Genomic DNA, 6,611 nt, shown 5'->3' with positions numbered 1-6,611 from the left:
TGAGGCCTGCCCCACCTCTCTGTCTTACAACACTGCTGCTCTATCCAGCATTTCCATACAGGTCATTCCACAGTGAAAAACAAAAATATATTGAGGTTATAGTTTGTGGGAAATCACACAAAGTACCAGAAGTTGTTCAAATTAAATAATAGACATCATCATGTAAAATCATTGAAATTAGAAAAACAATTCAATTTCTATGAGCTTTCTTTTGAGACTTCACATGACAGTGTTTTATGTCTTTATTTTGTGCTTGCCATATAATATACATGAGGAATGTGATTTAGGAGAGCAATTTCTAGCCAACTGATATGTCTGGGGTTTAGTATCAAAACTTGGAATTTGGTCATGTGAAGAATCTATAATGGCCATTCTCTTTGGCAAAAGGTTAGAAGAGGTTACAGACAAAATGGAAAAATACAATAGACACCAGCAATGGTAAATTTGAAATAGAGTTTGAAGACCATATAGTTAGCAAGGAAAGGGGTTTTTAACAATTGACAATGGATAAAAGAAATAAAGGGATTTAGCACCCTAAAAGAGTCAGCTGTAAGAAGGAGAAAAAAGAAAGAAGGAGTAATGGTGGGAAATGAGAGGAGAAACACCATGTGGCATGGAGGAGGAAAGAGGGAATAGACACCTTGAGGCAGGGTGCCCTGGTGGGTTGTAACCCCAAAAGGGTTCAGCAAAGGTGGTGTGAACATGGACAAATTTATATTGGAAATTTAACTTCAGGGATTTGACATAACTCAGATTTCTGACTAGACATAGTAAGACCAAGACTTCTCCAAGGGACTTTTAGGATGAACTGCTTGCCTCAAGGAGTAATTCCATCAATACTTCAGTCTGTTTGGGATAAACTGAAGATCTCTCATAAGAATGTGGACTTGACCTATGCCTTAATTGTGACTTGAAACTTTACAATAACAAGTTGAGATATAGCAAAAAGCTGCAGGTGTCAGATTATCTTTGATAAATATGTATTTCCCTCCCCTCCCCACTTGCCCCTCTTTTCATTAGTATTTAAGTAACTAATAATACACCTAAAAAGTGTATTCCGGAATCCATATTTAGTCTCTGCGTAAATTAAACTCTCCATCCAGCCAATGGGAGAAAAGTTCAAAGGATGGGGTGGGGCTTCTGGTTAGGATCAATATAATCCTGTGTTTGCACTTTGCACTTTTCACTTCTCTACTGACACCTTGTCTGTTGGAAGTTGCCCTTTCTCCCGAAATTGTAATTAACTCTTTTTGCTTTTCTTATTCTGAGAGTCACTGATTATTTTTGTGGTTGCTACTATCCCACATAAATCTTTCTCTGTTAATCCCATCCAATTATTAGGACCTGCATTTGTGTCTTATCTTCCTTCTAGACTATAAGATCCATAAGGGCAGATAACCTGCCAAATAAATTTTGTATCTCTCTAGCCTCAGTCCAGTGACACAGTAGTCACTTAATAAATATTGAATGACTGAATGAAACACCTTGCCAAGTATTGATTAATTGAGGGTTCTCCTTTCCTCTTAAATATTATTTAATATCAAGAAGTCCGTGGGAAGTAAAGTGTTATAAAAACCTCTCAGTTCTAGGAAACTGGACATGCTAGATTCTCTTTTGATGGTTTTTTAAGTGATTTAAAGTCTTAGTTGCATTTTATAAATTTTAACAGTTAAAAACTTTAGATTCTTATATTTTCAAATTATGTTTTATGAAATTTGCTTACTCTTTTTTTTCTTTCTGTATCCTATTAACTTGATAACCTGTTCCTTCCCCATTCTCAAATGTAATTTTCTGAACAAATGAATTTGTTACAAATATACAAATACTAATATTTGTTACCCAAATATCAGGTAAGAGCTAATAGACAAGGACAGTTCTCTTATTCCCTACTAATGGTGGCTGAATATTCCAGATTTCTGTTAAACAAAATGCTTTCCCATGCATTTCACATCTATCCATGAAATAGTAATCATTTTACATTAGTTTAAATAATATGATCTTTTAGAATGCACTAGTCAGAATATGGCTAGGGAGTTTACCAGAAAGAAATGATCAGGAATAGTACTTGCTGATAATCATCCTTATTGGAGCAGAGACAGAAAGAGAATTGGTTATGTATAAGTGAAAATCAAACTGTAATTTCAAGGCATTAATTTAGTTAACCAAATAGATGCATGCAATTAAAATGCAATATTGGTGTGATTATAATGCAATCAGCAAATTATTAAATTGCAATCAAAATGTAAACAAGTCTTATGTGTCTGCCAGAAGTCTTCTCATCTCATTATTTTAGCTAAACCTATAAGCTAGTATTTAGTAAACAGAATCTTCCACATTTCTCAGCTGTCTCATTCAAAATTTGGACTGCCTCTTCAACACTGACCACAACCAATATTTTTAGTTGAATGAAAATATTTAAAAAGGCTGTAATTTTTCTTTACAAATGAAATTAAAATCATACAAATAGGAAGCTTAATGGTAACAGAATACACAAAGCTTTGATTTGAGAAAAAGAAAATTTATTTAAAATTTAAATATCACATTCCCATTCATTTGAAGACTTTAAAGAAAAACAATATACTACTAATAGTCATCTTATATGATACATTCATGGCATTGTGAAAAATATCCTAGTATTTTCAGAAGTCAGAGTCAGCAGTCATGACTTCCATCCTTAGCTGTACAATATGCTGTTCATAAATGTTTGTTGAATTGAACTGACTTCAGTATATATTACAATATAATATATTACAATACGTACACAATATATGTCACAGTATAAATGCCACCTCTCCTTCCTCCAAAAGAGACTTTAGTCACAGGTCAAAACAATATGATGAATTGTGAAACTCATCTGACTCATAATATGTAACTCAACCACACGTGTGTACAATCTATAGGCTGTATTTGGTTGGTTGGTTGTTGTCCTTCATTCTAGAAGAGTACCAAAAAGATCTTGGTATGTCTGATTGTAGCCAATTAGACCAATATGAACTCTTAATGGCCAACCGTACATTGGGCACACATAGTCCATATGAATGTTTGGGATGGAGATATTGCTAAATTTTTGCATCTCATATTTTTTTTATCTTTAGCTACTACCATTCTTTTTTTTTTTTGGTGGGGCCTGGGAATCGACAGATTGTTGATTGTTGAGGGGAATTGAACTCCTTTGATAAATACTGAATGGCTCTTCCTAAGAATCTTCAAGTCTTAAAGATCTGAGACTCTGATACATCAAGTGACTTACTGCTGGTCCCACAGCTTTTAGGTTAGAGATAGGATTTGCTGCCTCTACTAATGCTGTGCTCATTACTGCTGAATTACCACCTTTAAAAGTATTGAAATCAGCACTCTCAACCACATTCTGTTCATTCATTCAACCGATACAGGATATACAGGACACATATCACTTCCATAGTGTATTAATCCATTCACTAATCTACCGCACATCCTTTGTTACTATGTCATTGTAAAGAACAGGCTTCAAGTTCCTATTTGGGAATATAAAGCTAGGTTTACAGATATTCTAATTAGGCATCAGTACTTCACATAGTTGGTGAGATTGATTCTGGTAAAACAATGCAGATCCCTCAGTGGTGTGTTTATTACATGCACTCTTTACTAGAACCCAAGAGAGGAACAGCTTGGACCCAGCCCAGGAGAATTACTGCAATGACTGTTGCTCTGAGAATTGCTGATGAAATGGATGTGATACTGGGCCAGGAAGTTGGGTACTCCATCTGATTTGAATACTGCAGTACGGCAAAAACTATTCTCAAATATATGATAGATGGAACATATCTCCAACCAGCTATGAATGATCCCCTTCTAGAATGCTATGGTATTATTATAATACCAGAGAAACTGAGGCAAGAGAGAGATTCGTTTTTAAATCTTTAATGTGGAGAGTTTAGGCTAGCTGATTGAAACGGGACTCTTGTCCAAATCATTCAGCCCCAAGGAACTGAGGCAGGGAATTTATATAGTGTTTTAGCTAACTAGGATTTGCAAATAGGATATATAACCTAAGTATACAATCTTATAGGGAAAACAGAGACAGATAAGGGGAGTGAGGACACTGAGTGGGCAGACAAGCCATAATTACAGGAAAGGATCATAACTTAATCTTGACAGGATGGGGTCAAGATAAGAGGGTCAAAAGCAGGTGACAGTGAGATGAGGGGCATTACTCAAAAGGAGGGGCAATTATCCTAGCAAGGATCCAAATAATGCACCTGGATTTTATGAAATGGTATGTAAAGGTGATTGGAGCTCTAAGGGTTTTTCTGACTCAATTCTCCCAGTCCTAATGGCAAGGAAGGAGGGAGAGGGGGAGTCATAATTTTTTATTTAGGGTTCAAACATATTAATCATTCAAACATTGTAATCCTTGATGAAGGACTTTGACCCCAGATATTCTTTTTTTTTTTTTTAATTTAATAGCCTTTTATTTACAGGTTAATATTGTATGGGTAACTTTACAGCATTAACAATTGCCAAACCTCTTGTTCCAATTTTTCACCTCTTATCCCCCACCCCCTCCCCCAGATGGCAGGATGACCAGTAGATGTTAAATATATTAAAATATAAATTAGATACACAATAAGTATACATGACCAAAACGTTATTTTGCTGTACAAAAAGAATCAGACTCTGAAATATTGTACAATTAGCTTGTGAAGGAAATCAAAAATGCAGGTGGGCATAAATATAGGGATTGGGAATTCAATGTAATGGTTTTTAGTCATCACCCAGAGTTCTTTCTCTGGGCATAGCTGGTTCAGTTCATTACTGCTCCATTGGAACTGATTTAGTTGATCTCATTGCTGAGGATGGCCAGGTCCGTCAGAACTGGTCATCATATAGTATTGCTGTTGAAGTATATAATGATCTCCTGGTCCTGTCATTTCACTCAGCATCAGTTTGTGTAAGTCTCTCCAGGCCTATCTGAAATCATCCTGTTGGACCACAGATATTCTTATAGGAGTTCTTAAGGAAATTATGAGGACAGATCAGATTGAAAGATTATGGTTATGAGTGCCACTTTAGATGGAGGGAAACTTCAGATTTACTTTGATAATTGTTCCCTTTTAACTATCCCTTTCCATATGCACTCTCTTGAGATTTTTTTATACTCCAGAACCAGAAAGAGATTACCTTAAAGTAGCTATTAAAACTGTGATTCAAATTCACATGTATGAAGATGAGGAAAGAGAGCTTATTTTCCTTCCTAGATAAGGGGAAATTGATGAAGTCTACAAGAGAATAAAGTGATGATTTAGGTCCAGAATGGTGATATTAAAATTATTTCTCTCTATTCCATACTTCTGCCTCAAAAACAACCAAAAAATTTTGAGCCTCTTTGAAAAAAACAAAATGAAGAAACAGAGTGAACAATAGTTGTATCTACTAATATTGAAGAGACATAACTAACAATAGGTGGTATTGTGTTTGTCATTGACCCTGGATTGATAAAATAAAAGGTATATAATCTTCAAATTGGAGTGGATTCTTTTTTGGTGATGGAAATCAGCAAAGCTTTTGCCCAGCAAAAAACTAGTCCAACTAGTTGTACCAGGTCTGGAAAATATTTCAGATTTCATGCAGAGCAAGTCTGGAAAATTGAAATTCAGGATATTTTGAGGTCTAATTTGGGGTTTAGTGGTATTATAGTTGGAGAAACATGATATAAATGACTTGATTCACTTTGATTTTATGGATCCACCAGCTCCAAACTCTGATGAGAGCCCTAGAATGTTTGAATTATCTAGTTCCTTTAAATGATTACAGATTGAATTGGGATCCATGATGGCAGAATTTTCACTTGATACACAGTTCATTAAAATGATTATTGAAAGTTGTGACTAAATGAGGTTGGGAAAGGGGGACCCCAAAAGTTTGTGGAAGCAAGGAGATATATTTTTCCAGCTTTTACTCATAGATATGCTAATTCTATGGCTCATAGGTAGGAAGGAGTGGTTTCTGGAAGGAATGGTTGATCAGATTATTACCGACAAGATTACAAGTCAGTAATGAATTGAAGAGTGGTTTTATTCACTATTGTCTCAAGAGTTTGATCTGTGGGACTATCCTGAGGCCAGATGCTATCTAAGGAGTAGTAAGAAACAGACAGATTAGATATGGGAGTTTCCCGTGGCAGAAAATCTAGAATCACTGACTTACTGCCAGAATATTCTAGAAGCCCCCTGAAAATCAGGGTATCACAAAATCATATTATGTCATCACTACAACTGTTCTAGTGAGCTCCTATCATGTTATTTTCTCAGCTAATAAATGGGAAAAGCCATCCCCATTCTTTCCTTTCCTCCCTTAGCCCTTCCATTTTTTTGTCTTCCTCCCCAAAAGCCCAGTGAGTGGATATTACTTAGTTTTTTTTCTAACATCATAGTTTGATGTATATTCTCAAAGAGAACAAATAACTTGTATATAAAAATATGTGCTTAAGGAATAAAATCACAAAATTTATGAAAGAGAAAAATAATTTGTTATACAAAACAACAAAAATATTAAACTCTGAAATACTGGTAAAAACTTAGATTGCAAAATTATAAAGAAAAACAACTAGTATTCCCACTATAATAGTAATA

At 35.1% G+C, this 6,611-nt stretch overlaps 1 pseudogene; it reads left to right on the top strand.

Moving 5' to 3' along the window:
* The first annotated feature begins 409 nt into the window (after window positions 1-409).
* LOC100935280 lies at window positions 410-6,294 on the top strand (annotated as a pseudogene).
* Window positions 6,295-6,611: the final 317 nt, after the last annotated feature.

This window comes from Sarcophilus harrisii, chromosome 1 (assembly GCF_902635505.1).
Source record: "Sarcophilus harrisii chromosome 1, mSarHar1.11, whole genome shotgun sequence".
Classification (NCBI taxonomy): Eukaryota; Metazoa; Chordata; class Mammalia; order Dasyuromorphia; family Dasyuridae; genus Sarcophilus; species Sarcophilus harrisii.
Note: the sequence above shows the minus strand (reverse complement) of the source record. Positions and strands in the feature narration are given on the sequence as shown.